Source organism: Equus przewalskii, chromosome 19, assembly GCF_037783145.1.
Source record: "Equus przewalskii isolate Varuska chromosome 19, EquPr2, whole genome shotgun sequence".
NCBI classification, from domain to species: domain Eukaryota; kingdom Metazoa; phylum Chordata; class Mammalia; order Perissodactyla; family Equidae; genus Equus; species Equus przewalskii.
In genome coordinates this window covers 49051495-49060533 of record NC_091849.1, presented here as the reverse complement: position 1 = coordinate 49060533, position 9039 = coordinate 49051495, and the positions used below count along the sequence as shown (strand labels likewise).

Below are 9039 nucleotides of genomic sequence, written 5' to 3'. Positions count from 1 at the left end.
AGAAAGCAAACATAGAAAAGAGAAGTGCCGTTGCCAGACAGAGACCGAGCAGGGAATGAAATTTTAAGCTCCAGGTCTTCAATGATTCTTTCTAACTCTAAGACCGCTCTCCAGAGAATGATCTGGAGGGCTCTCTGCTCTGAGCAAATCTCTTTGGAGACAGGTCTGCATCTTCCAGCTCAGCTTCTTCCCTTACTAAAAATGTCTCAGCTTGTCTTTGAAATATTTGTGACATTAAAATGCAATTCTGTCTTTCCTCCTGCCTTTTCTCTGAACAGCAGTCCATAATTACTCCCTCTACCACCACCCATAAACCCCTAGAATGTCTACATGTATAATGTATCATGCGTGTGCTCAACAGAATGTTTTTTCTGCACAAAGCCTTAGAAATCTGACAAAGTCTTTAAGTTTCTATAACAGAATTTTAAGTACAGTATCTTTTTTTCTGCATTTAATATTGACCCCAGGCATTGTCTGTGGCTTTAAAGTCTTCAAAATTATCATTCAATTTACATTCTTAGGGTTAGATGAATGCCAGTTCCTCACAGGCACTGTGGTTGGCTTGTCCTGGGACACTTAAGTTGCCTTATCCCCATTTCTCTTGCAAATTTAGTCAAGACTTTTAAAGTTCACAATTTTTATTAGCCTTTTGGATGTTATATTTCACGGTGTGCCTCATCCATAGTCTGGAGCTCCAAAGAGTGTGCATAGTCGCCTGCATCATTGACAGAAGCAACTTTGCTTAGGGTGTTATACCACTTGGGAAAGCTCCAGATAGAGGAGAATTTATCACAATAATAACACAACATAAAGTTATTTGCAAAGAAATCTATTACCAGATAAATACCCAGCGTGGATATCAGGGTGGATTAGCCCTGCATGCCATTTAAAGAAAGAAAACTACTTTGTAATGGGAAAATTATTTTTATATCTCTGATCTCACCTGCCGCATTTCCCTTCCATTCTGCTGATAATTTCACACACTTTTATGAAGAGCAATCCCAGACTCCATTATTGTTCCAAGCTCTGACATTCTCATAGAAAATGAAAAACCGCCATAACCTTCCCTCCTGCTCATAAAGTCTGAGAAAAGGTGGATCAGACCAGAGAATCTTCTGACTTAGGGTGAAATTTTTATTCTTTTACATAAATCCCCCAGGCAGGAATAAGGAAGAAGTATTTCAAACCTAATTCCAAATATTTCACTTGGAATGGCTCCCTGAGAAGAATGGAGCAGCTGCCAATTAGCATATCTGTAGATCTTCTGAACAAACTCCGTAATATTTTCATTAATAAGTTGACTGAACACAGCCCCCAGCTGTCACCTGGGTACATACCCCAACAGGAGAATTTTAAAAAAATAATATAAAGAAAGCCAGATGATTGTTATTTCTTCAAATGCCTTTATAAGGCATGGAGTCACAGAACTGAAAGGGTTCACAAAGTCCAGCTGGTCTACCCTAGCTCTCTCATTTTCCAGGTGAAGAAACTAAGGTTCGGGGAGGTTAGGAGAGCTGCACAAGGTCATGCAGCTACTCGGTGACAGAGCCAGCACTGGTGCCCAAGTATCTTGACCACTCATCTAGGGTTCTTCTCACACTGATAAAAATAATCTCTAATATGCTATTTCATTATTTTCATAGCGAGGAGATTTAACATAGGGATGTGTTTTTTCTCAAGAGCTTAATTACACCTAGTAATCACATATCATTTTTCTTTCAGATATCTACTGATACAACGGTAATGTCTCTCAAATATAAATACTGTGGCCCCATTCTCTTTTCGTCTTTTTTATCCACAAGGTGTTTATTGGTATGGTTTCCCGCTCATCTTGATTCAGGGGGCTTTTAGTGCTGCTTCTGTTTGAAGGAGCATCCTTCTCTAAGCCTTGCTTTCCTCCTGTGGGCTGGCAGACAACAGTGGAGCAGCCGACAGACAAAACTGCCATTTGTGCATGGCTACAGACAGTGGTGATTTTACAGCATCCTGGGCATTTCACATCCAGAAAGTAGGAATTGGGGCTCTGCACCAGGCACTTCTCGTGTTTCCTCTTCTCCTTTTCTGGAGAATGATGAAGGAGATCCTTTGCAAGAGGCATGTTCTCACAAGGAGGTCTTTACTGTTGGAAAGGGAGTGGTCCCATTTTCTTGATGAGGAGATGTTGACATCATAATCATAAGGCTTAGTCTATACTCACTCCAAAATTCTCACATAAAGGAAATAAAACTACAAATTGGACCATAACAGTATCTAGTTTTCATTGCTCTCTGATTATTTCATGGATGCAGTGTATCCCCTCTTTTATCAAGTCTTCATAATCCTTGACCTGTAACAGGAAATCTTTTCCTACAAAATAAATTGAATTCTTATATGACTTCCTTGGAGAGCAACAAAAAAATAAAGTCTTGTATTCAGGAATGTTTGAACATCCCTTGAATGTTTGAACATCAGAATAGATCAGAAGGGGCAAGCACCAGGCCATGAAAGTCCTAGCAGCAGCCATGAGTTCAGCAGCCTAGACATCAAATTTCAGAGCAGCCCAATTTGTAAAGCCCATTTCACATGAACTAGGAACAAAACCAAAATGAAGATGGCTAAATAAAAGAAAAATACTAATTAAGACGAGTTACAGTTTTGCACTACCATTGAAAGCCTTTGGGAAAAAAAGGGCCAGCAGCCAAATCAACGTAGGATGCACCTAAACTTAAGTCAAAAACAGCCTTTTACCCTAGATAGTCACAAGATGGCTCTCTATCCAGAGTCGCCCAAGACACACTGAGTGGCCATTATTCCCCCCCTCCAGAATTCCTGTGACAAGAGAGGGAAGCCAACCAACCTCAGTATTCACCTGGCTTTAAATTCCAGTACTCCTAGGACATCTGAAACTCAGGTTGAGATCAAAATAGGCCAATACCAGAGGTGGTCTTTCTGAGTCCCGCAAATGAGCAGGAGAGTTAGGTAGGGGCTGGTGAGATACAAGGTACTAGGTACAAATTTGCCAATACTAGAAGGAAACATCAATTTTGGCCGAGGTCTAAAAATAATGAGGGCAGGGAACTGGCCCCATGGCCAAGTGGTTAAGTTTGTGCACTCCACTTCAGCAGCCCAGGCTTACCCCGGTTTGGATCCTGGGTGCGGACATGGCACCACTCATCAGGCCATGCTGAGGTGGAGTCCCACACAGCACAACCAGAGGCACTCACAACTAGAATGCACAACTACATGCTGGGGGGCTTGGGGAGAAAAAAAAGGAAAAAAAAAAAGGAAGCTTGGCAACAGATGTTAGCTCAGGTGCCAATCTTTAGAAAAAAAACAAGTAAAGGGGGTAATTGCAGGGAGCATCTTAGCTTGGCCTGCTATAACTAAAATACCATAGACTTGTGACTTATGAACAACAGATATTTATTTCTCACAGTTCTGGAGGGTGGAAGGCCAAGATTAGGGTGCCAGCATGGTCACGTTCTGGGGAGGCTGTCTTCTGGGTTGCAGACTGCTGACCTCTCCTTGCTGCCTCACATGGCACTAATCCTGTTCGTAAGGGCTCCACCCTCATGATCTCATCTAATTCTAATTACCTCCCAAAGACCCTACCTCCACATAATATCATGTAGGGGATAGAGTTTCAACATGTGAATTTGGGGGGGACACATTCAGCCCAAAACAGGTAGTGTTCATTCAATTATGTCTAGATAATATGAAGTTTAAAGTACTTCAAATGAACTTAACTTTATTAGCCACTTGAGTTCTTTGGGGGAAACGGGGAAATCTCAGGAATTAAATTATCACTCTTCAGGAAGAAAATGTACTATTTAGTGTTTCCTTGGATTTCATTACATTTCTGTTTGTACTTTGTACTTTAGTTTTAAAACATGGCCAGAGACATCTTATTAGCCACTTCAATCTTCTGATTCTTTAGATGCTGCCCATCATCTGCTCCAATTTGAAATGCTCTTACCTGTACATATAAGTATAGACAGAACTCTTTATTGATAGAAGGTGTTCTTTCTTTTTTGTTTTAATACATTTGTACCTCTAGGACAGAAAATCTAAACTATTCTATGAATACAATAGAAAAATAATAAAATTAAAACATGATATGGCTAATATATCACTAAAACCTAGAGAAAGGAAATATGTTGTAAAAAATTTTACCATTCAACCATTTTACCATGACATATATTTTTAGATTAAAAAAAAGGTGTATCTATGAATTCTAATAGTTTCCAAATTACCCTTTAATGACAGACTTCAGAGACTGAATCAATTGGATTTTAGTAGCAGTAGGTACTGAGATGCTGTGTTAATAGGAACAGTAAAGTGGTCCCTTCTTTTAACAACATCCTCTCCTTTTAACTTAGTGCCAAATAAACACAACTCCTGGAATGAAGATTTAATAGGAAGAAAAGGGAAAATTTCCAACAAATAACAACAGCAGCACTTAAAGCACATGAGGAATTAAGATACATCTCTGCCACCAGATTAGTAATGAATAAATAGAGCCCACTAATTTTTATTGTGCTCGCAGTAAAACAGACCACACAGGCCTTCTCCTCTGGAATCTGTAAGTAGTGCTTTAAAATCCTTACATGACTTTAGCACCTGTAATGACTTAGGATGTTCAGGGATGTCTAAAGGAAAAGGCACTCAGCATTTTCTTACACACAGTTAAAAATAATTTCCTGACTGTTAGCTACAGTGACCCAGAGGACAGCTCCAGGCCTAAACACCAGGGGTGTTATTCTCTACTCACCTATCATCTACCTTAGCTTTTTTTAATGTGACTCATCAATTACCCCTATACAAATTCATCCTCCAGCCCTAATGATTGATATAAATGTTCCCCATCCATGATAACATAATTTACAGTACTCACTTCCTTTCATGCACAATTCTGCATAGGTATTTGACTTGTAGTAAGATCCCACATCACTTTAATTTTTCATATTGAATTCATTTCAAGAGCTGCACCCCAGGATCCCCTCACATGACATCTCATTTTCAGGACAATCTGTAAACACTATGGCAATCTGTAAGCCGGCCTGATAGGAGCTATGTTTATAGAGACCCCAAGGAGCTGTTGCTGCCGAAGGGGGAGTCTCTCTTCCCATGTGGCCGCTCCCACATTTGTGACAGTTCCTGCTAATGGCTGTGTTCTGACTGATGCTGGTGAAGAGCTAACTCAGATATGGCAGAAACTGCTCTCGGATGGACGCTTGGATAGTTGTGCAAGCTTTAGTTCTCCAGGAACGAGGCAGGAATCAGAACGTTTATACACAGGCAGAAGAACCCCCACAATCCCCCTTCCCAACCCTAAAATTCCCACTGTCATTGTACTATGCAGCTGTGTCTGTGTTATGGGGGAGACTTGACAGTAAAAGAATTTCAGGAAAGCCCCATGGATTCTGTGCATTTGCCACTTTTTTCCTATAGCTCAATTCCAAGCCTGCTAGTTTTAAAAACAGGTGTGTCTTTAAAGAATATAATTTGCATCTAGGACTATGACATGGGAAAACCCAACAAAATCACTGGGAGGCATGTATATATGACACATTTAAGTGGGCATGAAACAGTTAAACAGCAAAAGCCTGTCAAGGCAGCCAGTGAACAGCTTTTAACCAAGGGCTGCTGATGTCATGGGGGGTCGTTGATAGCAAAACACAGGAAGTAACAATAAAGTAAATTACTTCTGAGTAGTGAGGGAGACTTTTTTTTAACTAGTGCTCAGCCTGAAGTTTATTCTATTTGCCATCTTTACAATCCAAGAGAATTTTCAAAACCTCTCTGTTGCTACTGCAAAGGAAAGATATTTACTTCTGGGCAGCTACAGAATAACTGTTAAACAAGTACCAACTGGGAGGTTAATCACATTTCCAGCATTAACAGGAATCTATATAGTAGGAGATAGGAAGCAAATAGCTAAAGCCATGGAAATCAGTAAATAAGGAGTTTGCACTTCAAATGCTAAACTTTGTTGTGGCAGATAACCTAAGAATTCTCCATAATTCGTACATCAGCCCTGACACTAGTAAGGGACAGACCTATGGGCCTCTCTGACATGGGGCATGGATGAATGGGACAACAGGTGATAATAAAAAAAAACAAGTGCCAGACCATGGCAGAGACATTTTCTTAGCCAAGGCTGCTGCTTCCCATGGATTTGGTGAGAAGAAACTGAGACAATACAGAACTACAATATCATTTTTTCCAAACACTACTTAGAGTTTGTTTTATCTATAGTTGTGCTTAATTTCATGATTTAGTAAACACATCTATTTCTTTCTGTTATGAGCATTTAATTGTTCTTAATTTTTAAAATCTTTATAAAGAATCTTTATAAAGATTTTAAATAACCCCACTTGATCATTTTCAGAGAGAGGAAATTCTACCAAAATGTCCCAAATTAGATTTTCAAACAAGATCTTTATGTCCAGATATGCACGTTAAACAAAATGATGTCTGGTGGAGGTCTCACACCGTGTGGATATATCTTACATTATACCTTTATGCTGAGGACATATTATTATCTCATATATCACAAATGTGTGAGCTATGCTCTCTGACCAAACTGAACCTTCAAAATTGACTAGCTATTTGCGTTTAATGTAAAGAAAATGACATTATCTAAACCTGTTACTCTTATTCACCAGTGAGAGCTGCTAAGTTACCAGTTGGAGAAACACAGCCCAAATGCGTAACTCAATTTTCCTCCCTTCAGCAGAAGGAAATCCTCTCTGAAAAGAAAACGCTTTCTTCACTTTTACAAAACTTTTTATGGAGAACTATTATCAAACTTAAGCAAGCATTGCAAGATTAGAACAAAGAATTTCCATATTCACCCAGATTCATAATTTTGACACATTTTTTACCTTTCTCCCCACCCCTCCTTCTTTCCTGAACTATTTGAGAATAGATTGCAACATCACACTCTTATATCATAGGACAATTATCAAATCACAAAACTTAGCATTGATGCAAAACTATTTTCTAATAAAACTAGCCATATTTAAATTTCACCAATTTCACCAATAAATCCTTATAGCAAATTTTTCTTTGATCTAGGTTCTAATACAGGATCATAAATTGCATTTAGTTGAATGTCTCTTAGTCTTCTCTAATCTGAAACAGTTCCTCAGCCATTCTTTCTCTTTCAAAACACTGATATTTTTGAAGAATACGGACACTTGTTTTGTAATAGGTCCCTAAATTTGGGTTTATATGATGTTTCCTTGTGATCGAATTCAGATTATACATTTTTTTTGTGAGATGTCAAACTGCATAGTGACAAGGCAAGTGACATCTTCTTCTTCTCAGGGTATCACAGCAGGGGCACCTGACACTGGTTAAGACAATGGCAGTCAGGCTTCTCCACTGATATGTTAAGAGTCTCCACTGAGTTTCTCCATTAATTTTCCTTTCTGTAGAACTCCATCCCATTTTCCAAGGCACAAAGAATAGTTTATTATAACCATTTCACCTATATCCCAACAGGAAATAAGTTGAAATCATTTGCTATACTTTCACTGAAAATCATTTATACCATGTACTGTTTTACCTCTATATTTGTATGTGTGTGTGTTTGTTTTTATTTATTTTTTGGTGAGGAAGATTGTCCCTGAGCTAACATCTGTGCCAATCTTCCTCCACTTTGTATGTGGGACACTGCCACAGCACGGCTTGATGAGCACCATGTAGGTCTGTGCCCAGGATCTGAACTCACGAATCCCGGGCCGCTGAAGTGGAGCACGTGAACCTAACCACTATGCCACTGGGCCAGCGCCCCGTATATTTGTGTTTTAACATCCTTAATTTATAATAGAGACCTGAAAAAGTTTACCTGATGTCAAAGAAATTTCTGGCACCGAAAAGCAAGTAGAAAAGGGGCCAGCCCAGTTGCACAGTGCTTAAGTTCATACATTCTGCTTTGGAGGCCCAGGGTTCGCCAGTTCAGATCCTGGGTGTGGACCTATGCACTGCTTGTCAAGCCACGCTGGGGCAAGCATCCCACGTAGAGGAAGATGGGCATGGATGTTGGCTCAGGGCCAGTCTTCCTCAGCAAGAAAAAAGAGGAGGATTGGAAGCAGATGCTAGCTCAGGGCTAATCTCCCTCAAAAAAAAAAAAAATCAAGTAGAAAAGGGGCCGGGCTCATAGCTGACTGGTTAAAGTTCTGCATGCTCTGCTTCGGTGGCCCAGGTTCGAATCCCAGGCACAGACCTACTCCACTCATCAGCCACACTGTGAAGGTATCCCACATACAAAATAGAAGAAAATTGGCACAGATGTTAGCTCTGGGTGAAACTTCCTCACCAAAAAAAAAAAAAAAAGTCAAGTAGAAGAGAGATTTAGAAGGAAAGAAGATTGTCCTTGTCTCAGAGACTTATTAAGTCTGGCTGACTCTAATTTAAACATAATATTTTAGGGTCCTAAATATCAGGCTTTCAGTGAGAAAGAACAATGATATTACTAGGCATTTCACTCACTTGCCCATTCCTTAATCCATTCTTTCCTTTATTTCTTCTTTCTATCATTCTGTCTTACGTTCCTTTCTATCTTTATATTTCCTTCATTCCTTTCTTACTTGGATAATCGTCTAACCTACTCTTTCTCTTCCTGTGCTTCAAAGTCCTGATGGTTAGATGCCAAAAAGCAGCGATATTTCTCAAAAATAAGTGCCCTCCCTTTCTCCTGCACCACCACTCTTGACCAGGACATACAGCCCCTCCTTGAGCACTAGATGACTGGAAACACACACACACACACACACACACACACTTAAACACACCTAATTCATGTTTTCATTATCCACCTAAGCAGTTGTAGTCAAATTGATAAGTGTGTATTTTCTGTTATAATTTAGAGGACTCCGGGTGGCAGGATATCCACTGCCAATTAGAAGACTTTCAGAAAATCAGCTGAAAATCTCTTCATTGCTTGTCACAGGACAAGCCCATTAACTCTCCCCAGCCTCCCTTTACTCAACCAAGTCTGTGAGGTCCATAATATTCCAGAGAACCTGTGTGGGATTAAATGAAACAAAACAC

The 9039-nt window shown here is 39.7% G+C and overlaps 1 pseudogene; it reads right to left on the bottom strand.

Moving 5' to 3' along the window:
* Window positions 1–1847: 1847 nt before the first annotated feature.
* Window positions 1848–2109, bottom strand: LOC139077178 (small ribosomal subunit protein eS27-like; annotated as a pseudogene).
* Between the last annotated feature and the right edge of the window lie 6930 nt (window positions 2110–9039).